This window comes from Canis lupus, chromosome 11 (assembly GCF_003254725.2).
Source record: "Canis lupus dingo isolate Sandy chromosome 11, ASM325472v2, whole genome shotgun sequence".
Classification (NCBI taxonomy): Eukaryota; Metazoa; Chordata; class Mammalia; order Carnivora; family Canidae; genus Canis; species Canis lupus.
In genome coordinates this window covers 57,028,634-57,054,897 of record NC_064253.1, presented here as the reverse complement: position 1 = coordinate 57,054,897, position 26,264 = coordinate 57,028,634, and the positions used below count along the sequence as shown (strand labels likewise).

Genomic DNA, 26,264 nt, shown 5'->3' with positions numbered 1-26,264 from the left:
TCCAGTTATAAAATCAGTAAGTTCCAGGGATCTAATGTACAGTGTACACTGTCTTGTATACTTGAAAGTTACTAAGACAGTAAATCTTAAAAGTTCTCTCCACTTATTTACCCAAGAACACAAAAACACTAACTCAAAGGGACACGTGCACCCCATATTTATAGTAATACTATTTACAATAGCCAAGATATGGAAGTATCCCAAGTGTCCACTAATCGATGAATGGATAAAAAAAATATATGGTATATATACACAATGAAATATTATTCAGCTATAAAGAAGAATAACATCTTGCCATTTGCAACAACATGGATGGATCTGGAGGGTAGAAGGCTCAGTGAAATCAGTCACAGAAAGACAAATACCATATGATCTCACTCATTTGTGGAATATAAGAAACAAAACAAGCAAAGGGAAAGAAATGAAAGAGGAAGAGAGGAAGAGAGTGAAAGCAAGAAACACCCTCTTAACTACAGAGAACAATCTGATGATTACAGGGGGAAAGGGGGATGGATTAAGTAAGTGATGGAAATTAAGGAGTGCACTTCTGATGAGCACAAGTGATACATGGATCTGTTGAATTACTATACTGTATACCTGAAATTAATATAACACTTTGTGTTAACTGAATTAAAATAAAAACTTTTAAAAAAAAGTTCTCTCCACAAAAAAAGATAAACTGTTAACTATGAAGTGATAAATGTGTTAACTTTATTATGGTAATCATTTGCAATATATACATATATGAAATCATCACATTGTATACCTTAAATGTACAGTGTTGTATGTCAATAATATCTCAATAAAGCTGGGGAAAAAATAATTAAGGAGTATTCCCAAGAAAAATAAAAATAAAAAAGGTTAAGAGGATGGAGTATATAATGAGAGGGTCTAATACAGGTCCAACTGCAGCTCCATTCTAGATAGGCAATGACTGATAATTTTCTAAAATTTATAAAAGATTCTAATTCTCAGATTCAAAAACCCCAGTGTATTCCATTTCACATACTGTTCCAAAATAATACACTCCCAGACACATCACAGTAAAACAGAAGAATGTGAAGTGGGAAAAACAAATTAAATATAGCCAGAAAAAAAGGACAAAGCACCAACAAAGGAATGAGATTAGACTGACAACTAACTTTTCAATAACAATAGTGGGAAACAGAAAATAATTACAATGTGCTAAGAGAAAATAACTGTGAAAACGAGTGAAACTAGTTTTTCAAAACAAAGAAGTTCTACCTACAATAAAACCTGTAGTTTACCTTCAAAGAATGAACCATTTTTTAAAAAATTCTAACAGATATACTTAGCCAGAAGGAAGAAAATCTCAGTTTAAAAGTCTGAGAAAAAAGTGAGAAAATACATTGGTAACTATGTGGTTACAACCAAACAAGTATTTACTATATAAAACCTAACTGACAATATATTAAATGACAAAATGTAACTTTAAATTAGTAAGGAGAAATAATGTATTATTCAATAAATGATACTGGGAGAACTGGCCAGACACTAATTAAAAATAAATGGATTCATATCTTTCATTTTATATTTTTAAAATTCCAGATTTATTAAAACTTAAGTAGAAAACTAAAATGATAAAACTCAAAGATACTTCTAACATAATAGCAAAGGCAGAAAATACAAAGAAAAATACTAATTTAATGCTAATTAAAAATGGCAAAAATATTAAAAAGGCAACATAAAAATGAAAACACTTAGAAAATATTTGCAACATAAATGATCAAGAAATAATTTAGGGATGCCTGAGTGGCTCTGTTCTCGTGGATCATGAAATAGAGCCCCACAAGGGGCTTCACACTCAGTGGGGAGTCTGCTTGAGATTCTCTCCCTCTGCCCCTCCGCCCATTTGCATGCATGCAAGCTCTCTTTAAAACATATAAATCTTTAAAAAAAGAGAGACAATTTAAAAACTCATTCAAATCAAAATGAAAAGCAAAATGACTCCATTTTAAAAATGAGCAAAGCATATGACCAGACATTTTATAAAAAGTATAGAGGCACCTGGCTGGCTCAGTTGGTTGAGTGACTGATTCTTGATTTTGGCTCAGGCCATGATCTTGAGGTCATGAGACTGAGCCTCACATGGGGCTCTGTGCTCAGCATGGAGTCTGCCTGAGATTCTCTTTCCCTCTCCCCTCTGCCCCTTTCCAGGTTCACACTTTCTCTAAATATATAAATAAAATCTTTTTTTTTTTTTTTAAGTAAAATCGAGGGTGCCTAGGTGGCTCAGTCAGTTAAACATCTGCCTTTGGCTCAGGTCATGATCCCAAGGTCCTGGGATTGAGCCAGTGTCGGGCTCTCTATTCAGGGAAGAGTCTGCCTCTGCCTCTCCCTCTGCCCCTGCTCCTTCTCTCTCTCTCTCTCTCTCTCTCTCTTTCTTTCTCATTCTCTCTCCCCCCTTCCTCACTAACATATAAATAAAATATTGTTTAAAAAGTGAAAACAAATGTTTAATAAACATGAAAAGTAAGCAACCTCCTTATTAATGAAAGCTATAGGGATCCCTGGGTGGCGCAGCGGTTTGGCGCCTGCCTTTGGCCCAGGGCGCGATCCTGGAGACCCAGGATCGAATCCCACGTCGGGCTCCCGATGCATGGAGCCTGCTTCTCCCTCTGCCTGTGTCTCTGCCTCTCTCTCTCTCTCTCTCTGTGTGACTATCATAAATAAATAAAGAAAAAAAATATTTAAAAAAAAAAAAGAAAGCTATAAATATACCATTATGAACTATCAATTCTTGTGACATATTTAATATCAAAATGAACAATTCCCATTGTCTAAGAGAATGCATAAACACATTTGGAAATATGCATTGTATCCTTTGGCTTCATTCCCCAACTTATGGAAATTGAGCTAAGTAATAAATTGGACAAGAATATAATGATATAAATATGGGGATATTTGTGAGCACAAGATTGGTTAAACAAGATGAAGTTACAGTGAAATATTATACTATCTCTATAAATGTTGGTTCATAAATTGGCCCTGTACACAGAGGACCAGGAGAGAAGAAAGAAAGAGGCAGACCACTCCAGATTAGTAGGTGACAGGGTTTTTTGGGGTTGTTTTTTGTTTTTTGTTTTTTAAGGAGATGGCAGTTTTAAGAGAACTTACAAGCCTTGTCTTGGGTAGCTGCAAGACAAGTAGATCTCCACACCTGCCCATAAGAATCTGAAAAGTTGGGATCCCTGGGTGGCGCAGTGGTTTGGCGCCTGCCTTTGGCCCAGGGCGCGATCCTGGAGACCCGGGATCGAATCCCACGTCAGGCTCCCGGTGCATGGAGCCTGCCTCTCCCTCTGCCTGTGTCTCTGCCTCTCTCTCTCTCTCTGTGATGACTATCATAAATAAATAAAGAAAAAATATTAAAAAAAAAAAAAAAAGAATCTGAAAAGTTTGTATACAGGGGTTAACTGGGTTCAATCATGTATTCAGTCCAGATGGTCACAACAGCACCTTACTCGCTCAAGGCTACCTCCTTGAAACAGCACCCACTGTGGGAATGGTGGGTAGAATACACATTCCTAGGACAGGGGGAGGTAGGAGGGGGAAGCCTCCAATTGCCTAGATTTCGTTCATGGGTCAACTGGTCATCATGTCCTCTTGATGAACTCCCACAACAATAAATTGTGATTACAGAGAAAAACTTCAATATAATATTGATAAATGACTATTATCTTGGTAGTGAATAAAGCAGGCTAAAAATTTGTAGGTATAATGTGATTTCAACATGTTTATTTTAAAAATAAATTAACTTATAAATTCATATAATCTAAATAACTACTGCAAAATATTTTTGTCATTATAGCTACACCATCAAAAGATATTCGTATGTAAATCTTCAACTCTAAACCACTTTCTTGACAATGTGATTATCCATAGTTTTAGACATTTTAGAATTCATTATGTTTGATGGCAACTAAGCTGAAAAAATATGCTAATTCTCCCTTCCTATCACCATCATGTGTAAATTACACACATACTTGATGAATGCACATGTTCTAAATTCTTCATGTAAATGATATTTAGGTTTTGATGGTTTCACTGCTTCTTTAGCCAAGATACCTCTACAAATTACACACTGCATATCCAGAACCTGCAAACTAAAATTCACAATGTCTAGAATCCAAAGATGATCAAATCTACAAAAGTGAGGAGAAAAATCTACCAGAACTGACATACATTAGCATTAGTATGTTACCATTAGTAGATAAGAACATTAAAAGAGATAACTGAGAGTGCCTAGGTGGCTTACCTGATTAAGTGGCCAACTCATGATTACAGCTCAGGTCATGATCTCAGGGTCCTGAGATCAAGTCTCCCATGAGGCTCTGTGCTCTGCCCCTCCCCCTGCTCACACATACACAGACTCTTACGCACTCTCTCAAATAGATAAGTAAAATCTTTAAAAAAAAAAAAAAAAAGTTGTAACTGCAAACCATAAATTCAAAAAGTTAAATAGATCCAAATTGACTTTGTACAGATTATAACTGTTAATATGTAAAATAAAAATACATGGGATTTAAATGGGATTTAATTTAACAAAAATACATGGGATTTAAATCCCATAAAAATGATAGGATTAATGGAAGAAGAAAAATGGCAGAATAAAATATCAGTGAACTTGAAGATATCAGTAATATCCAAAAGAAAAACAAAGAGAAAACAGAATTTTTTAACATAGCATCAGTGAGCTGTGGGACAAACTCAAGTGGCTTAATACATGGGTTTTAGAGGGCCCTAAAAAAAGAGGGAATAAAAAGAAGACAAAAAAATATCAGAAAAAAATGGTAGCTGAAAGTTTTCCGAGTTTAATAAAAAACTATCAACCCACAGATCCAAGAAACTCAATAAACTCCAAATAAAAGAAAATAAAATTACACCAAGTCACATCATAATCAAATTGGGGGAAAAAAGTGAAAAACATAAATTTGAAGAGTAGCCAGTGGTGCACCTGGGTGGTGAGCATCTGCCTTTGGCTCAGGTTGTGATCCCAGGATCCTGGGATCCAGTCTCACATCGGGGTCCACACATGGAGCCTGCTTCTCCCTGTGCCTATATCTCTGCCCCTCTTTGTCTCTCATGAATAATAAAATCTTTAAAAAAAAAAACATAAAACAGTAAAGAATCTTATTTAAAAACAAAATTTTAAGAGCAACCAATAAAAAAAAAGGCACGTTATATTTTAGAAAGAAAGAGATTACAAGGGTGCTCTATGAAACTCTTGAGGGTAAAGAATATATTCATTATCTTGGTTCTAGCTATTGTCTCATGTTGTATTTATATACAGGCATATCTAGGTGCGGGTGTATGTACATCAAAGCTTATCAAGGGGATCCCTGGGTGGCGCAGTGGTTTAGCACCTGCCTTTGGCCCAGGGCGCGATCCTGGAGACCCGGAATCGAATTCCACGTCGGGCTCCCGGTGCATGGAGCCTGCTTCTCCCTCTGCCTATCTCTCTCTCTCTCTCTCTCTCTCTGTGACTATCATAAATAAATAAAAATTTTTAAAAAATTTTAAAAAAGCTTATCAAATTGTACACTTGAAATAGGTAGAGTTTGCTGAATGTCAATAATACCTCGATTAAGTTTTTTTAACCTTATCAGTATTTTATTTATGATTTTACATTTTTTGTTTCAATTCCAGTATAGTTAATATACAGTTTTATTTTAGTCTCAGATGTACAATACAATGATTTAACAATTCTATACATTATTCAGTGCTCAGATTGATAAATATGCTCTGAATTCTCTTCACCTATTTCACCCATCCCCCCCACCAACCTCCTCCTCTGATAACAATCTTTGTTCTCTATAGTTAAAAATCTGTTTCTTGGTTTCTCTCCTTTATTCTTTGTTCATTTGTTTCTTAAGTTCTACACATGAGGGGATCTCTGGGTGGCTCAGCAGTTTAGCACCTGCCTTGGGCCCAGGGCACAATCCTAGAGTCCCAGTATCAAGTCCCACATCAGGCTCCCTGTATGAAGCCTGCTTCTCCCTCTGCCTATGTCTTTGACTCTCTCTCTCTCTCTCTTTCTCTCTCTCTGTCTCTCATGAATAAAGTCTTTTTTTTTTATTGGAGTTCAAATTAAATAAAATCTTTAAAAAAAAAAGTTCTACATATGAGTGAAATTATATGGTATTTGTCTTTCTTAGAGTTTATTTTACTTAGCATTATACTCTTTAGCTCTATCCATGTTGGTGCAAATGGCAAGATTTCATTCTTTCTTATGGCTGCATAATATTATATTGTAAGTCTATACCACATCTTTATCCATTCATCTATCAATGGACATTTGAGCTAATTCTATATCTTGGCTATTATAAATAATACTTCAATAAATATAAGAGTACATCTTCTCAAATTAGTGTTTTCATATTCTTTGAAATATGAAAGATATTAGCTGAATTACTGATCATATGGTAATTCTATTTTCAATTTTTGAGGACCCTCCATACTGTTCCACAATTTGCATTCCCACCAAAGATGCACAAGGGTTCCTTTTTCTCCACATCCTTACCAGCACTTGTTTCTTGTGCTTTTTATTTTAGCCATTCCAACAGGTATAAGGTAATATCTCATTGTGGTTTTGATTTGCATTTCCCTGATGATCAATTAAGCTATTTTTAAAAGGGCAAGTCAAAGACAAGGGCATGTAGCTCTTTAACTTGGTCTCAAATCTCAAGACGCTTCATTCTGTTTTGTTTTGCCTTTGCTTTTACGTACCTCCTAGAAAATACAGCTTTTTCTGTAGCATGATATAATGAAAAAAGCACTGGGTTAGAAATCCGAACCAACATTTTATATTGGCACTAAGTATCAGTGTAATCCTGAGCACATTACTCAAACTGGATTCTTTTTCACCCAAAAAAAGGGGAGGTTACACTGGATACACTCTATGTCATGAATCAAATTAGAGGTAACACAGAAGACTCCTCCCCTCAAAACTTACTCTGGGCAGCAACAGAACTTGAATCTAGACACAATTAAATCACTCACCATCCAAATGGATAGAGAAGCAATGAAAGCAGAAAGACTATCTGGCACTCCATAAGTTTCCATCTGCTGTACTTTTCAGGGTTCCCAGGAAAGGGAAAATAATGACCTATATATTGGATATCAACTCAGCGAAGTCATTAAGGCAACAATAATAAAGCAGGAAGCGCTGTCCTGTCACCCTGAGGAAGACACAGACATCTTCCCATAGGGCTGGCATAATGAGGCCCATTTTGAATCACAAATGAGGGTTTTAGACCAAAGGGTCTACAAAGGCCCTCCTACTTGCTCCAACATTCTGTGATTAGCATTTTTATTATAGATTGAGGATTAAAATGGAAACAGATGAATGTTTTTCACACCCAGTCCCAGTTTCATGTGAAATGTTTCTGCACAAAATGTTTAATTGCTTTGCAAAAGTCACAAAGATGATTCAATGCCTCTCCAAATGTATATAACTATTAGTTATGCTTGTGCATTATAGAAAAGATGATGTTTTGGGATAATTTGGAAATGAATGGACAATATTCAGTGAAATAGCTATCACTGATACCACTGATAGTTAAGTCAGAAGGCGCCTGCTGAATCATTTCCCCTTTTGGTTTTGGCCCTTTAGAATATCGGTATCTTTTTATTTTTTTTAAAGATTTTATTTATTTATTCATGACAGACACAAAGAGAGAGAGAAAGGCAGAGACACAGGCAGAGGGAGAAGCAGGCTCCATGCAGGGAGACTGATGTGGGACTCGATCCCAGGTCTCCAGGATCACACCCCGGGCTGAAAGCGGCGCTAAACCACTGGGCCACCGGGACTGCCCTATCTGTATCTTTTTAAAGTGCACTTAAACAAACAAAAAAGATGCAATGACTGTTGTCAAAACTGCTTCTGCAGTTGATCGTTTACATTTATTTGTGGGTATAGTGGATATCCCCAACAGCCATTCCTGCTGCTTGCCATTCGTCTTCCACATGTCTACCCTCATTAAAGTTTGAATACATTTCCAACCTATTCTTTAAAAAAAAAAAAAAAAGATTTATTTACTTGAGAGAGAGAGCACATGTGCACATAGTATGGGGGTGAGGGAAAGAGGACAAGGGAGAGAATCCCAAGCAGACTCCCTGCTGAATGTGGAGCCTGATGCAACATGAGGCTCAATCTCAAGACTCTGAGAACGTGATTTGAGCTGAAATCAAAAATCAGATGTCCAACCATCTGAGCCACCCAGGCACCCTCATTCCCAGCTTATTCTTAAAGCTAGGAGTGACACAATTTTTGCCATTGAGACATAAACAGAAGTCAAACAGCAGATTCTAGGAACTTTTACTTAAACTGATGAGTTTTACACATTCCCCCATGACACTTTCCTCCCTGAACACAGGTGTTATGTCTGGACCTGTGGCAGCGATAGTACAATATGATCTTACAAAGCAACATGCCAAGGACAGCAAAGGGAAAAGATAGAAGAGGCTGAACACAGTTGAGTTTAAAAGAAAAACACTTCTCTGCTTAAGCCTATGTTTGCCAGGCTGTCCACTAGCTGCAGAATACATTCCTTGTTGACACAATAGGCTTGAGGAAAAGGATTAGTGCCTTTGAGAATATATGTATCATTTGCAAAACAAGTGAGATTGATCCTTTATTATTTCTTAATACCAATAATACCACCATGATTAAAAGGGCTATTATACAAAGTCTTGGTTTTTATCAACATTTTAAAGAGGAAATATTAGCATAATATCATCTATGATAAACAGCATAAGAATATATATTACTTGTACACATAACATGATCCAGTTTCTATCATGACCACAGCCTCTTTCCTATTACAAAAAAACCACAGTTATTTAGCGTAAGCATGTTATCTGTCTCAAAAGTCACAGTTACTTCATTCATTCATAAGCCAAAGACCACTATGTGTCAGATATTGTCATTTCACGTTTTCTCAACTAGTAAGCACAGATACTTATCACTCCTTTTGATTCAAGGTGCTTCAAACTCTAAGGATCTACATTTTTTTTAAATACCTGGGAGCAATATAGTTATGTTATTTTAGCTATACTGAAATCTAGATCAGGGATTAGCACACTTGCTCTGTAAAGGGCCAGATAGTAAATATTTTAGGCTTCAGGCTTTACAGTAAATATTTAGGCTTTACCATAAGGTCTCTGTTGCAACTACTCACTTCTGTCATGTAGCACAAAAATAGCCATAGAAAACATGAACATGAATTAATGTAACTGTGCTGCAATATAACTTGATTTACTGACACTGAAAATTGCAATCCATAAGATTTTCAGGCATCATGAAATATGCTTCTTTCCAATTTTTCTCAACCATATAACAATGTAATAACCATTCCCAGTTCTTGGGTAATACAGAAACAGGCAGCAAGCCAGATTTGACCCACAAGCCATTACTAAATGAAACCTGCTGTTTTGGCCCTGAATGCTTCAGTCACCTGCTTATTAGCAAACAAAGAATTAGTAAATAGAAACTTTCAAAAACTCACTGTCTCAGGTGTAGTTTTTTCCTAATGAAGTGTTCAACAGACACTCCAACGTGTACTGCTTTACAAATAAGTGATTCTAGATTTCTTAATTCCTGCTTTCATTTATATGGGGGAAATCAGCCCTGTTGCATAGCAATAGGCAGCATTACCATAAATACATTATGATCTGAAATCACATGTCCACTGACAACTGATAATCCCCATGGAAGCTACATCCACAGCACATGAGAGTACCCCATTCATTTCTGTATTCATCCCTGATATCTTCCCCCAAAGATCATCTCATCATGGCTCTTTCCTCATGTCATGTAAGCACTCTGCCACAGTAATAAAGGAAGGCATTCTCTGGTTGGCCTGATTTTGACTGCCGTCCTTGAGTTTAGCCTGGCCGCTAGACTTTAGTCAGTCCTCTTTCATATAGAAGTTACTGGGACATGAGGTTGCTAAAAAAAATAATGATAGCATTAAACAGAAAAGAAAATGCTTTATCATTCTTGGCAAAAAGACCAAGACAATATTTATAGGGTACAAAATGATAGTTCTTGCCATTCTAGGGCTCAGAAACATAACTTCAAAGAATGACTTGGCCATTTGTGACAACTGTTGTTTTTATAAAGATCATTGCCTGTGCGGAGCAACTGGGCAGCTCAGTGGTTGAGCATGCTCAGGGCATGATCCTGGGATTGAGTCCCGCATCAGGCTCCCCATGGGGAGCCTCCATCTCCCTCTGCCTATGTCTTTTCCTCTCTCTGTGTGTTTCTCATGAATAAATAGAAATAAAATCTTTAAAAAAATTTTTTAAAGATCATTGCAAATGCATATTTGGGACAATCATATGAATTATCTTTTTATGATTGATTATTTTCTGAGTCCTTCATTCTGCTAATCAGAAACAGAAACCAGTAGTATACTCTGAAATCCTTAGGCTGCTGCAGCCCAGCCACCTTTGTCCCATTCGTTCTGATTTTTTCTACTTTCTGTAGCTGCAGCCGCTTTTCTAGGACTGGAGCTCTGCCCACATTTCCATTATTTTTGGCTAGGGTCCTATTAAATGAGGTGACTTTGAATTCCAGACTTAATAAAAAGACCTCAAGATGACTAGTGGATAGTGTGGATAGTGAAGGATATACTGAGAATCTACTATTAGCAAGGCACAATTCTAAGCTCTTCATATATTTAATGTTATCTCATTTATTCCTTAAATAAGGTGCTAGTATCATCATCATCATCATCATCATCATCATCATAAGAAAACTGAGGCTTAGGGAGTTTAAGAAACTTATTCATGTTCACACTGCAGGTAAGAGGCAGCACTCCCTTCATTGCATCCTACTGCCTTCTGGATTCTAATTCTTTACAGCCTCTTCCCCTAGAGTCTGAATTTAACTCCAATTTCTCCGTATGGGTATTTCCCAAAACAGTGATCATTTGCCAGTGGACACTTCTCATTGGTGTTGGATTACAGGGAGCTATCTCCATCTTTTTTCCTCCCAAAACAAACTTGAGAGTGTTGTATTTGAGTAGCCCAGGTTTGTTTGTTCCAGGTCAGGCCTCTATCATTCTTCAGCCCCTAGTCCGTGCCCTAGTGAACACATTTTACTCCCTCCCTGACAACCCAATATTTCTGGATATTTCTAGTGTACCAAAACCATGCTTACTTCAGTTGCATTATTTCATTGTAAGTCTTCGAATATTATTCTACCAGTGAAAGGAAGGCATTGTTCCACACTTCAATAATAAATTATGTAATGATGAATTTATGCAATTAAATTTGAAATTTTCTATGAAATGGAATATTCCAATGAATTCTTTTTTTCAGGAATAGTTTTTAAGTGTGAGATCCTGGAAGGTATAATGCTTTGTGCAAAGAGATATGCAGAGCTTTTATTGTGTATTTAAATTATTAGACCTAGTCCTAACTCTAAAAGTTCAATTTTGTATCTCCTACAATTATAGGAGAGCCCTATTTTATGTTTCATAATGAAGACATATACTGCTGGAACTCAATCCAGGCCCATGTCAAATGCTGAAATAGTTAAAGTCTCTTTGATGACTCTTCACCCCTTCTGTGGTACCTCTCCTTAGATATCCTACTACTGTCATATGTCACCTAGACATGCCCTCAACTCTAGATCTTTCCCATTCCCATTTTTGTACCTATCAAAATTATCTGGCCAGGGTCTTATTTTCTCAGTCATATTCTCTATTTCCAACCAAACATATCCACAATATATTCCAATTATAAGTACTTTAGTATATCTCCCCTCAAAGATAACAAATTATCAGTTTGGCTCCCAAGATTGGAAGCTAAAGGTCCTTGATCAGAACAAGGAGAGTTAAAGTGAAGAATTTCAGATGACCACAAAAGCACAGAAGGTTGGACAGTTTGGCAGATGGCCAAAGGACATGGCAGGTACAGATGGCAGCAGTCCAGTACCCAGGGATTCAGATGGCAGCTAATTGACAGGAGAAAATAACTAGGCAGGTGGCTAACAGCACAGGCGCAGCTATCTAAAGTTAGGTCAGGCACAGGGTCAGAAAACCAGTAACATTAAGTCTGAGAAATAAGGAATTCATAGAAACTGAGTAATTTTACCTGAAAAGCCTATATTACTGAGCCATTTCCCTCCCCAGTTTTGTCCAGGCTCTAGTGGCTAACTATAGGAGTCTGAGAATGAAAGGGATGTGACAGATTCAGATAAGGAGAAACCAGGCAGCATCTGAGGAGTAAGATTAATCAGCCCATTGACCAAGCCTCATGAACAAACCTTGATTATTCCCCTCTTTCAGGAGAGGACACATTTACAGTAGAGAGAGAACTACAATGACTGAATCCATTCTAAATGCAATGCTCAAGTCCATTCTACAGTGGGGGGGAAGGGGAGCAGGGAGACCTTCACAAAGATTCATTCCACCTGAGAGAAAAGGATTGGATAGGGAATTGAAAAGAAACAGTCAAAAAAAAAAAAAAAAAAAAAAAAAAGAAAAGAAACAATCAAGAGAGGTTTCACAAGGGAGATGACATTTGAGCTTGATTAGAAAGCATAAATAGAATATTATCATATAAGGTAAAAGACATTCCAAACAGGGGGTACAGCATGAGCAAAGGCAAGGAGGCTTGAAAATATACATTGTACTTGAGGACTTCTGGGTTGTCTAGTGTGATTAGCATATAGGTAACATAGTAGGAAACAGCAAAAATTAAGCTAAACTATGTGTGTGTGTGTGTGTGTGTGTGTGTGTGTGTATACACATATATATGCCGGTATATACATATATTCATATGCATATATATTTGTATACATTGTTGTTGTCAGACTGCAATCAGATTGTGAAGTCTTTCACTATAACCCTTAGGGAATTGAACCTGTCCTTAAAGGAACACATTCAAGATTTTTTTTTTTAATTTTTTTTTATTTTTATTTATTTATGATAGTCACACGCACAGAGAGAGAGAGAGAGGCAGAGACACAGGCAGAGGGAGAAGCAGGCTCCATGCACTGGAAGCCCGACATGGGATTCGATCCCGGGTCTCCAGGATCGCGCCCTGGGCCAAAGGCAGGCGCTAAACCGCTGCACCACCCAGGGATCCCCACATTCAAGATTTTAATCAAGCAGAGAGGGAAGATTAGTTCTATAAAATCAGTGATAAGGATGCAGAGGATAGATTGGAAGGAGAGAACTACAGCACAGACATCAGACCCATCAAAGGTCACTCACAACAATCCATGTAGGAGATGATGATGAGCTAAAGCAGAGCAGCGGTCACAGGGATAGAGAGGAAAAGGCAGCTTCAGAAGTTTTTGAGAGTTAGAATCAACACAACCCAATGTATTTCCCCTATGTATTTTACATAGGGGAAAAGAAACAATGAGGTTCCTAACTTATGCATCAGAGGATGGAAGAGATGGAAGTGCCATTAATGAAGACAAAGAAATGAGATTTGGGGGACAAGATTATAAACTGGATTTAAATTTGAAAAAAAAAAAGAAAGAAAGAAAAAACAGCCTGGAACATAAGAGTGAGCTTATGCTATAAGATTGAGAACCCAGGATATTCGTAATATTTGAATACTTGGGAATACACAAAATCATCCAGGGAAAATGTCTTAAAGAAGGGAACCTAGAGAAGATTAAATTTGTCTGTACATGAAAAGATGTGTCATGACTACAAAAGTAACTGTAGAGACATTTTAGCTAAATGGGTATTAGCCAACAGAGAAATTCTTATATTTGAAATTGGTGGCACCTGGGTGGCTCAGTCTGTTAAGCATCTGCCTTTGGCTCAGGTCATGATCCCAGGGTCCTGGGATTGAGCGCCTTCAGGCTCCCTGCTCAGGAGGGGCTCTGATTCTCCCTTACCTTCTGACCCTCCTCCCTGTTTCTCTATCCCATTCTCTCCCTCAATCTCTCTGTCTCAAATAAATAAATATCTTTTTAAAAAATGGAGAAGTACTGAAAGGAGGAAAGTTTTTCTGTACTCATATATGTCACACTGACAACCAGCTACTCTCCCTACTTAAGTCTTGGAAAAACAAGAAGGTAATAATGGTCTGTGGGGTCCTTTCTAGTCTTCATTGTCCTATAATACTCTCTTCTCAGAAGTACTTGCTTAACCTATATCTTATTTACAGAATCCAGGCTTTTTCATGGGCTGATGCTGGACTGGCAATGGCACAGCTGTCATCTAAAAATGCATCTGAGTTCATGGCAATGAAATCCATCATTGAAATTATGCAGCAGACCTGGTTGACAACTTTCTGGAAACTTGCTGTGGCCAAAATTACTATACACAAATTAAGTCTTTATATTCATCATTATTTCCTGTTAACAATTCAGACATAATTTTTCAGGTAATTCAATGACATATAGTAAATGGCCTCTTCTATTACACTGATTTAGCAACAAACATACATGTTAATTAACCTGATTGTGGTAATCATTTCATAAAGTACATGTATATCAAGTCATCATATTGTACACTGTGTGTTAGATCTTGTTAGTTATACCCAAAAAACCTGGAAAAGAAAAAAAACATCCAGTTTATTACATGCTTAGATACCTCAGTATTCTCAGCAATAAAGCTGGGATTACAAATGTACCTTACAGAGTTGTTGTGAGGGTCAAACATTTGTGGAAGTACTTTATAAACTTTTAATTACTATATAATTTTTGTTATTAGTAGTATCAGATCCTGGAGTTTAAATGCACAGTTAATGATACACAGGATTAAGTGACAAAGTGATTTTCATTTCATTTTTACTACAGCTCATAAAAATAGTGAATGATTAATCCAGGGACGCCTGGGTGGCTAACCGGTTGGGTGTCTGCCTTTGGCTCAGGACGTGATCCTGGAGACCCGGGATCGAGTCCCACGTCGAGCTCCCTGCATGGAGCCTGCTTCTTCCTCTGCCTGTGTCTCTCTCTGTCATAAATAAATAAATAAAATCTTTTAAAAAAAAGACATTAATCCAAAGAAACACATGATATTTTAACGGACAAAATTTGTATTCTGATGATCTAGCTGAAAAATAATCATAAAATTGTACACATTCAATTCAGTACCTACGTAAACACAAATAGAAACTCTGGCCCTCCAAACATATCCCTGAGAAACAGTAATGCAAACAAAGCCAGGCCCCATGTGGGATTCACTACTCCTGCCACAAGTTCTTGCACAGATTGAAGTCTGTAAAACCTGGTTTTGTTTTTAAGTTCTTCACAGGGCTCCAGAGGATCTGCTCCTCACCTAAGTGAGGACGGAGCTGTCACAACCCTGGAAAGTAGCCGAACAATGTCTTCTCATAGTAAATGAAGATGGGAGAGAAGTTGGAAATGCCCAAAGAGCAAATGACACACTGCTTACAGCACTTCATCAGCCCACATCTGATGTGGACTGAAGTCACAGTAGCATTTTGCAATGTGTCTAATTCATAAATTAATTTCTCCTTATCAATGGAGAGTGGTTGGCAGAACAAAGAATGTGTGCCTGTGGAGGCTAGCAGTGAATGTGTGCCTATCACAATGCAAAGGGGGAGAATGAATGTGAACAGGCAATGTGTGTATGGTATGAATGGAAAGAGCTAGGTGAGTGTGGAGATGGGCAGGGAAGAGCTGGATGTGCCCTACAGGCCAGGAGCCTCCTAGGGACTCTCCACCTGTGATGTGGGAGCTCCAGCAGAGGAGCCTCCCTTTCCCCACCCACCTCCTGAACTCCAGCAGTCAATGGTGCATACAGACATATTTCTGGTAGCTGTCCAGGAGCTCATTGATCTCTTGGCAATAGCAGTAGCAGCAAGGGAAACAAAAAGAAACGCTTGCCCTTTCATTGTGAATAAGAAAAGGTAGTAAACTAGGCTGCCAACAAGAGCCTAAATAGTTATGTTTTATCTAATCAATTATATTGTATGGACAGTAAAACTACTGAACATCAGTTAATCAAAAAGACATCAATTTCACTGTTATAGTCTTGGAGTGATATTGTACAGGCACTATTTTAGCAGAAATTTTGTTCCAAAATGATTAATCAAAACTAGATAAAATACAGAAAAGCACTATTGTTCCAAATACTAGGCTTAATCCATTCATCCTGAGGGAATACATTCTAATTTCCCCATATTCCTGCAATATTTTATATCTATGCTCAAGAAAAGTCTGGAATGAAGGAAAAGATATGACTAAATGGTGGAACATTTTAGCAGCAAAACCCTTTAACTCAAAGTAGAATGATGATGAGATTAGCTGTTTCAGAAGAAAATCAAAACTATGGAAAGTAAAGAAAAATGTACGGTTGGAGTAAGCAAAGTAAATGCAGGCTCCCATAATTCACAAGAATATACATTTTGTAAGGGAAAAAAGTATTAACAATAAAGTTAATTCTCTTATCCCAAACAATTGAGCACATCAGGAAATTTTCTTTTGGAAAATAGGGGGTTCCCTGGGTGGCTCAGTGGTTTGGCGCCTGCCTTTGGCCCGGGGCACGATCCTGGGATCCCGGGATCGAGTCCCACATTGGGTTCCAGGCATGGAGCCTGCTTCTCCCTCCTCCTGTGTCTCTGCCTCTCTCTCTCTGTGTGTCTATCATAAATAAATAAATAAATAAATAAATAAATAAATAAATAAATAAATAAATAAATCTATCTTTAAAAAAAGAAAAGAAAGAAAAAAGAAAATTGTGTGTTCAAGAAATAAGAATTATATGGGGCACCTGGGTGGCTCAGTCCATTAAGTGTCCAATCTTGGTTTCAGCTTAAGTCATGATCTCACGGTCATGAGACTGAGCCCTGCACCAGGCTGCATACTTAGCTTAGAGTCTGAGATTCTTTCTCCCTCCCCCTTTACTCCTCCCCCTGCTCACTCGCACCCTCTCCCTCTCCCTCTCTCTCTCTCTCATAAATTAATAAATAAAAATTTTAAAAAAACAAATAAGAATTATCTGTAAATGGAACCTTTGAAAACAGAGACAGGGCACAGAGATAAGAATCATTTCTACTCTAGAAGAAAGATGCAGTTTGGTACTGTGGAGATCTATTTGAGAGTACAAATCCAATTCTACTGCTCTCAGTGCTTAGTGTCTCTAGGATTCTCTAGCCATTTCCTTCTGCAGGGGCCCAAATATGACAGCATATGCTGCATGGGATGGCCATTAACAAAGAAATGTGGGCTTAGTATAAGAATCAATCCCAGCTGTCATCTTATGTGATCACAAGATAATTTTTAAAGCCCAAATAATTTCCTTGATTTGGTGTTAAGGCAATTGAGCTCATTTTTCAGTAGCTAAAAGTACATAATCATATATTTACCCCTAACCACTTAAAAGGGAAACAGAATGCTGTATTTCTCAAGAGAAGCAGACTTGGCTTGCCCGGACTATAGATCAAATTAAGTGGGGGCCATGAGGCAAATGAGCTCAGATTTGGGACAACACATTCTGTCAATGGATTTGGCTCCATTAGACTTGGGTTACAAACTACACCAAAATAATGGGATTTGGTTCCATGTGAGAACAAAATTATGGAGTTTAAAAAAAAAAAAAAAAAGACTCCTTCCCATTACAATCAACCATTCTGCAAGGGAAATGCACCCAAATGAATTAGTTGTGTAACTGTTACTCTTTCATTAAAATGATTTAATAGTTCTACAAATGTCATGGCATTAGCATTTTATGCAAAGCTATAAAACAGTAGCAAGTAAAAAAAATCAACTGCCTTTAAAAGTCAGCACTTTTGGACTATGTTTATGAGACTACACGGTCACTTTGTGATATGAAATGGCAGCATCACTAAGATAAATATTGCTTGCTGGCCAGTTTTATTTTGGGCAGAAGGCCATTAAAGGAAGAAGGCTGATGAATTCTTCTTTCATTTGGATGGGCTTCAACAATTCATGGATATTGGCTTAACTCAACTAAGGAAAAGAGAAGGTTTTTGGAGTATCTCCTTAAGAGATTATTTAATTTCATATTCCTACGATGTTTAAACTACTCCTTTCAGGACAATCTAAAAACATATCTACAAGCAGGTGATAGACAGACTTGTGATGGCAAAACAAATGACTTCCAGAAAGACAAAGGTGCTGACTCTGTTGACAGTCTATCCCTAATCCATTGGATCTCTAAATAAATATTAAATGTTTACCATTCTCAATAGAGTATGCCACATGATGATCATATTTTCATTGGTTGTTTCCAAAGCTATTCCTTAAACAAAATTTTGATAAGAATTAACAACACAATTAGGCTGGAGAATAGCCTAGAAGGTCTAAATTACTAACTGGACATTAGCCAACTGCTAGGGTTTAATGGCAACAAGTGTTTAATAATATATTGTTATTCAGATTAAAAATAAAAGTTTGGAAAAAATATATAGGAAGAAAGAAAAAAGAAAAAAGAAGAGAAGAGAAAGAAAAGAAAAGAAAAGAAAAGAAAAGAAGAAAAGAAAAGAAAAGAAAAGAAAAGAAAAGAAAAGAAAAGAAAAGAAAAGGAAAGGAAAGAAAGGGCCACCTGGGTGGATCAGTCAACCAAGCATCTGACGTCAGCTCAGGTCATGATCCTGGGGTCCCGGGATGGAGCCCTGGATTGGACTCTGCTCAGCAGGAAACCTGCTTCTTCCTCTCCTTCTGCCATTCCCCCCACTTGTGCTGTCTGGCTCTGTCTATCTGTCAAATAAATAAATAAAATCTTTAAAAAAAGAAAAAAGGGAAGGAGAGAGGGGAGGAGGGAGACAGAAAGGTATGTAGGTTTTGGACTGTCATAATTTTGAGTGTCGATTGATAAGATTTAAGTGATTAATAGACTATCAATGGTCCTTCATGAGCTGATGCCATGTAAGAGACTGGTTAACAAAAATGAATAGGTTCACAAAACAAGTCCCTTTTCTGTGCTATTGGTCTTATTTGCATATTACCTAGGCTACTCTTTGGCTAACACGTTCAATAACGTATTAAAAGGAGACTGCTTGGGGCCTGCCTTTGGCCCAGGGTGTGATCCTGGAGTCTCTGGATCAAGTCCCACATCGGGCTCCCTGCATGGAGCCTGCTTCTCTCTCTGCCTATGTCTCTGCCTCTCTGCCTCTCTCTCTCTCTCTCTGTCTGTCTTTCATGAATAAATAAATAAAATCTTTAAAAAAAAGAGAGAGAAAGAAAGAAAGAAAGGAAAGAATCTCTCTGTCTTTCATGAATAAATAAAATCTTTAAAAAAAGAGAAAGAAAGAAAGAAAGAGAAAGAAAGAAAAGAAAAGAAAGAAGAGAAAGAAAGAAAAAGAAAGAAAGAAAGAAAGAAAGAAAGAAAGAAAGAAAGAAAGAAAGAAAGAAAGAAAGAAGAAAGAAAAAGAAAGAAAGGAGACTGCTTGATGTAGTGGGAGAACACTGACTTTGGAATATTAAGATCTGGGTTAAAATTCTAGCTTGATCTTGGGAAATCACATAGCTTGTCTTTACACTAAGACCCTGGATTGGATGAAGTTCTCATCTACAAAATGAAGTGGACTGAATGGTGTGGAGGAAGGAGAACACCGCATTACCACACAATAGTGACAGGCCACTAGTGGCGTGCCCAACAATTGTCAAGATTAGTCAGAGGGTATAGGAAAACTCTGTGTAGCCCCTTAATATCTACCTATTAAATGATGTGGAAAACTGGTCACAATGGATTAGAAGTGGGCTTTTCGGGCCCCCATATGATATCATTCCAGTCATAAGATAACTTCATTTATAATCTTAGACTTCTAAATTTATGTTACTCTAATCACTTTTAGGAGGAGGGGCAAGATAGCGGAAGAGTAGGGTCTCCAAATCACCTGTTTCACCAAATTACCTAGAAAACCTTCAAATTATCCTGAAAATCTATGAATTCGGCCTGAGATTTAAAGAGAGACCAGCTGGAATGCTGCAGTGAGAAGAGTTCGCGCTTCTATCGAGGTAGGAAGACGGGGAAAAAGAAAGAAACAAAAGGCCTCCAAGGGGGAGGGGCCCGAGAGGAGCGGGGCTAAGGCCGGGCGAGTGTCCCCAGGACAGGAGAGCCCCGTCCAGGAGAAGCAGGAGCTGCACCAACCTTCCCGGGGGGAAAGGCCTCCCAGGGAGTTGGAGCAGGACCTCAGGGCGGCGGGGATGCCCTCGGGCTCCCGGGGACACTAACAGACACCTGTGCCCCGGGAGAGTGCGCCGAGCTCCCTAAGGGCTGCAGCGCGGGCGGCGGGACCCGGGGGCGGCTCCGCGGAGGGGGCTGCGGGGCGGGAGCACGAATCCAACAGCACAGGCTCCGGAACACAGGGCGCCGGGACACAGCCCAGGATCCGGCCTCCCCCGGGACAGGCAGAGGCCGGGAGGGCCCAGGACCGCAAGGACGCTCCTGCCCCGAGCTGAGCAGATCAGCGGCCCCGCCCCAGAGCCTCCAGGCCCTGCAGACCGAGAGCTCCGGAGTTACTGCAGGAGGTGACTCCAGGGCTCCAGAGCTGGCCCCGCCACTGGGGCTGTTCCTCCTGGGGCCTCACGGGGTAAACAACCCCCACTGAGCCCTGCACCAGGCAGGGGCACAGCAGCTCCCCCAAGTGCTCACACCTGAAAATCAGCACAACAGGCCCCTCCCCCAGAAGACCAGCTAGACCGACAAGTTCCAGGGGAAGTCAAGGGACTGAAAGTACACAGAATCAGAAGATACTGCCCTGTGGTTATTTTTGTTGTTGTTGTGGTTGTTGTTGTTGTTGTTTTTATTTTGGGGTTTTTTGTTTTGTTTTGTTTTTTTGCTTTTTGATTTGTTTCCTTCCCCCACCTTTTTTTTTTCCTTTCTTTCTTTTTCTTTCACTTTTTCTTCTCTTTTTTTTTCTTCCTTTTTTCTTTTTTCTTTTTCTCTTTTCTTTCCTTCTTTCTCTCCTCTCTTTTTCTCCTTTTCCCAATACAACTTGCTTTTGGCCACTCTGCACTGAGCAAAATGACTAGAAGGAAAACCTCACCTCAAAAGAAAGAATCAGAAACAGTCCTCTCTCCCACAGAGTTACAAAATCTGGATTACAATTGAATGTCAGAAAGCCAATTCAGAAGCACTATTATACAGCTACTGGTGGCTCTAGAAAAAAGTATAAAGGACTCAAGAGACTTCATGACTGCAGAATTTAGAGCTAATCAGGCAGAAATTAAAAATCAATTGAATGAGATGCAATCCAAACTAGAAGTCCTAATGACCAGGGTTAACGAGGTGGAAGAACGAGTGAATGACATAGAAGACAAGTTGATGGCAAAGAGGGAAACTGAGGAAAAAAGAGACAAACAATTAAAAGACTATGAAGATAGATTAAGGGAAATAAACGACAGCCCGAGGAAGAAAAACCTACATTTAATTGGGGTTCCCGAGGGCGCCGGAAGGGACAGAGGGCCAGAATATGTATTTGAACATAATCCTAACAAATCCTAACTGAAAACTTTCCTAATCTGGGAAGGGAAACAGGCCTTCAGGTCCAGGAAATAGAGAGCTCCCCCTCTAAAATCAATAAAAACCATTCAACACCTCGACATTTAATAGTGAAGCTTGCAAATTCCAAAGATAAAGAGAAGATCCTTAAGCAGCAAGAGACAAGAAATCCCTGACTTTTATGGGGAAGAGAATTAGGGTAACAGCAGACCTCTCCACAGAGACCTGGCAGGCCAAAAAGGACTGGCAGGATATATTCAGGATCCTAAATGAGAAGAACATGCAACCAAAAATACTTTATCAGGCAAGGCTCTCATTCAAAATGGAAGGAGAGAAAAAGAGCTTCCAAGACAGGCAGGAACTGAAAGAATATGTGACCTCCAAACCAGCTCTGCAAGAAATTTTAATGGGGACCCTTAAAATTCCCCTTTAAGAAGAAGTTCAGTGGAACAATCCACAAAAACAAGGACTGAATACATATCATAATGACACTAAACTCCTATCTCTCAATAGTAACTCTGAACGTGAACGGGCTTAATGACCCCATCAAAAGGCGCAGGGTTTCAGACTGGATAAAAAAGCAACACCCACCTATTTGCTGTCTACAAGAGACTCATTTTAGACAGAAGGACACCAACAGCCTGAAAATAAAAGGTTGGAAAACCATTTACCATTCAAATGGTCCTCAAAAGAAAGCAGGGGAAGCCATCTTTATATCAGATAAACTAAAATTTACCCCGAAGACTATAGTGAGAGATGAAGAGGGACACTATATCATACTTAAAGGATCTATCCAAAAAGAGGACTTAACAATCCTCAAAATATATGCTCCGAATGTGGGAGCTGCCAAATATATCAATCAATTAATAACCGAAGTGAAGAAATACTTAGATAATAATACACTTATACTTGGTGACTTCAATCTAGCTCTTTCTATACTCAATAGGTCTTCTAAGCACAGCATCTCCAAAGAAATGAGAGCTTTAAATGATACACTGGACCAGATGGATTTCACAGATATCTACAGAACTTTACATCCAAACTCAACTGAATACACATTCTTCTCAAGTGCACATGGGACTTTCTCCAGAATAGACCACATACTGGGTCACAAATTGGGTCTGAACCGATACCAAAAGATTGGGATCGTCCCCTGCATATTCTCAGACCATAATGCCTTGAAATTAGAACTAAATCACAACAAGAAGTTTGGAAGGACCTCAAACACGTGGAGGTTAAGGACCATCCTGCTAAAAGATGAAAGGGTCAACCAGGAAATTAAGGAAGAATTAAAAAGATTCAAGGAAACTAATGAGAATGAAGATACAACCATTCAAAATCTTTGGGATGCAGCAAAAGCAGTCCTAAGGGGGAAATACATTGCAATACAAGCATCCATTCAAAAACTGGAGAGAACTCAAATACAAAAGCTAACCTTACACATAAAGGAGCTAGAGAAAAAAAAGCAAATAGATCCTACACCCAGCAGAAGAAGAGAGTTAATAAAGATTCGAGCAGAACTCATTGAAATCGAGACCAGAAGAACTGTGGAACAGATTAACAGAACCAGGAGTTGGTTCTATGAAAGAATAAATAAGATAGATAAACCATTAGCCAGCCTTATTAAAAAGAAGAGAGAGAAGACTCAAATTAATAAAATCATGAATGAGAAAGGAGAGATCACTACCAACACCAAGGAAATACAAACGATTTTAAAAACATATTATGAACAGCTATACGCCAATAAATTAGGCAATCTAGAAGAAATGGACGCATTCCTGGAAAGCCACAAACTACCAAAACTGGAACAGGAAGAAACAGAAAACCTGAACAGGCCAATAACCAGGGAGAAAATTGAAGCAGTCATCAAAAACCTCCCAAGACACAAAAGCCCAGGGCCAGATGGCTTCCCAGGGGAATTCATTCAAACGTTTAAAAAAGAAACCATACCTATTCTCCTAAAGCTGATTGGAAAGATAGAAAGAGATGGAGTACTTCCAAATTCATTCTATGAGGCCAGCATCACCTTAATTCCAAAACCAGACAAAGACCCCACCAAAAAGGAGAATTACAGACCAATATCCCTGATTAACATGGATGCAAAAATTCTCAACAAGATACTAGCCAATAGGATCCAACAGTACATTAAGAAAATTATTCACCATGACCAAGTAGGATTTATCCCCGGGACACAAGGCTGGTTCAACACTCGTAAAACTATCAATGTGATTCATCGTATCAGCAAGAGAAAAACCAAGAACCATATGATCCTCTCATTAGATGCAGAGAAAGCTTTTGACAAAATACAGCATCCATTTCTGACCAAAACTCTTCAGACTGTAGGGATAGAGGGAACATTCCTCAACATCTTAAAAGCCATCTACGAAAAGCCCACAGCAAATATCATTCTTAATGGGGAAGCACTGGGAGCCTTTCCCCTAAGATCAGGAACAAGACAGGGATGTCCACTCTCACCACTGCTATTCAACATAGTACTGGAAGTCCTAGCCTCAGCAATCAGACAACAAAAAGACATTAAAGGCATTCAAATTGGCAAAGAAGTAGTCAAACTCTCCCTCTTCACCGATGACATGATACTCTACAAAGAAAACCCAAAAGCCTCCACCCCAAGATTGCTAGAACTCATACAGCAATTTGGTAGCATGGCAGGATACAAAATCAATGCCCAGAAATCAGTGGCATTTCTATACACTGAGACTGAAGAAAGAGAAATTAAGGAGTCAATCCCATTTACAATTGCACCCAAAAGCATAAGATACCTAGGAATAAACCTAACCAAAGAGGTAAAGGATCTATACCCTAAAAACTATAGAACACTTCTGAAAGTAATTGAGGAAGACACAAAGAGATGGAAAAATATTCCATGCTCATGGATTGGCAGAATTAATATTGTGAAAATGTCAATGTTACCCAGGGCAATATACACGTTTAATGCAATCCCTATCAAAATACCATGGACTTTCTTCAGAGAGTTGGAACAAATTATTTTAAGATTTGTGTGGAATCAGAAAAGACCCCAAATAGCCAGGGGAATTTTAAAAAAGAAAACCATAGCTGGGGGCATCACAATGCCAGGTTGTACTACAAAGCTGTGGTCATCGAGACAGTTTGGTACTGGCACAGAAACAGACACATAGATCAATGGAACAGAATAGAGAACCCAGAAGTGGACCCTCAACTTTATGGTCAACTAATATTCAATAAAGGAGGAAAGACTATCCATTGGAAGAAAGACAGTCTCTTCAATAAATGGTGCTGGGAAAATTGGACATCCACATGCAGAAGAATGAAACTAGACCACTCTCTTTCACCATACACAAAGATAAACTCAAAATGGATGAAAGATCTAAATGTGGGACAAGATTCCATCAAAATCCTAGAGGAGAACACAGGCAACACCTTTTTTGAACTGAGCCACAGTAACTTCTTGCAAGATACATCCATGATTGCAAGATTCTTTTGCCTTAAAAGAAACAAAAGCAAAAATGAACTATTGCGACTTCATCAAGATAAGAAGCTTTTGCACAGCAAAGGATACAGTCAACAAAACTCAAAGACAACCTACAGAATGGGAGAAGATATTTGCAAATGACGTATCAGATAAAGGCCTAGTTTCCAAGATCTATAAAGAACTTATTAAACTCAACAGCAAAGAAACAAACAATCCAATCATGAAATGGGCAAAAGACATGAACAGAAATCTCACAGAGGAAGACATAGACATGGCCAACAAGCACATGAGAAAATGCTCTGCGTCACTTGCCATTAGGGAAATACAAATCAAAACCACAATGAGATCCCACCTCACACCAGTGAGAATGGGGAACATTAACAAGTCAGGAAACCACAAATGTTGGAGAGGATGCGGAGAAAAGGGAACCCTCTTACACTGTTGGTGGGAATGTGAACTGAGTGCAGAGTGCAGCCACTCTGGAAAACTGTGTGGAGGTTCCTCAAAGAGTTAAAAATAGACCTGCCCTACGACCCAGAAATTGCCCTGTTGGGGATTTACCCCAAAGATACAGATGCAATGAAATGCCGGGACACCTGCACCCCGATGTTTATAGCAGCAATGTCCACAATAGCCAAACTGTGGAAGGAGCCTCGGTGTCCATCGAAAGATGAGTGGATAAAGAAGATGTGGTTTATGTATACAATGGAATATTCCTCAGCCATTAGAAATGACCAATACCCACCATTTGCTTCAACGTGGATGGAACTGGAGGGTATTATGCTGAGTGAAGTAAGTCAATCGGAGAAGGACAAACATTATATGTTCTCATTCATTTGGGGAATATAAATAATAGTGAAAGGGAATATAAGGGAAGGGAGAAGAAATGTGTGGGAAATATCAGAAAGGGAGACAGAACATAAAGACTCCTAATTCTGGGAAACGAACTAGGGGTGGTAGAAGGGGAGGAGGGCAGGGGATGGGAGTGAATGGGGGATGAGCACTGGGGGTTATTCTGTATGTTGGTAAATTGAACACCAAGAAAAATAAATTTAAAAAAAAATTAAAATTAAAATTAAAAAATCACTTTTAAAATACTATATTCTATGGGGTGCTTGGTGGCTCAGTCAGTTAAGGGACCAACTCTAGGTTTCTGCTCAGGACTGATCTCAGTCAGGGTCATGAGACTGAGCCCCCAGCAAGCTCTGAGTTCAGTGCAGAATCTGCTTGGGTTTCTCTCTCTCCTTCTCCCTCTAACCACCCCCCCATGCACATGTGCCCTTTCCTCTCTCTCTCTAAAATAAATAGCTTAATTTTTTAAAATCTTTAAAATTCAATATTCTAATTACAATTATTAACTCCCA

At 38.6% G+C, this 26,264-nt stretch overlaps 1 protein-coding gene across 12 annotated transcripts in view; it reads right to left on the bottom strand.

Moving 5' to 3' along the window:
• Positions 1-26,264, bottom strand: part of PLPPR1 (phospholipid phosphatase related 1) — a 554,792-nt gene that overhangs the window by 509,970 nt on the left and 18,558 nt on the right. For all 12 annotated transcript variants that reach the window (XM_049116313.1, XM_049116319.1, XM_049116317.1 and 9 more), the window contains one exon: positions 14,843-14,951. The gene's annotated coding sequence lies outside the window, so the exon portion shown is untranslated. The remainder of the gene's footprint in view (positions 1-14,842; positions 14,952-26,264) is intronic.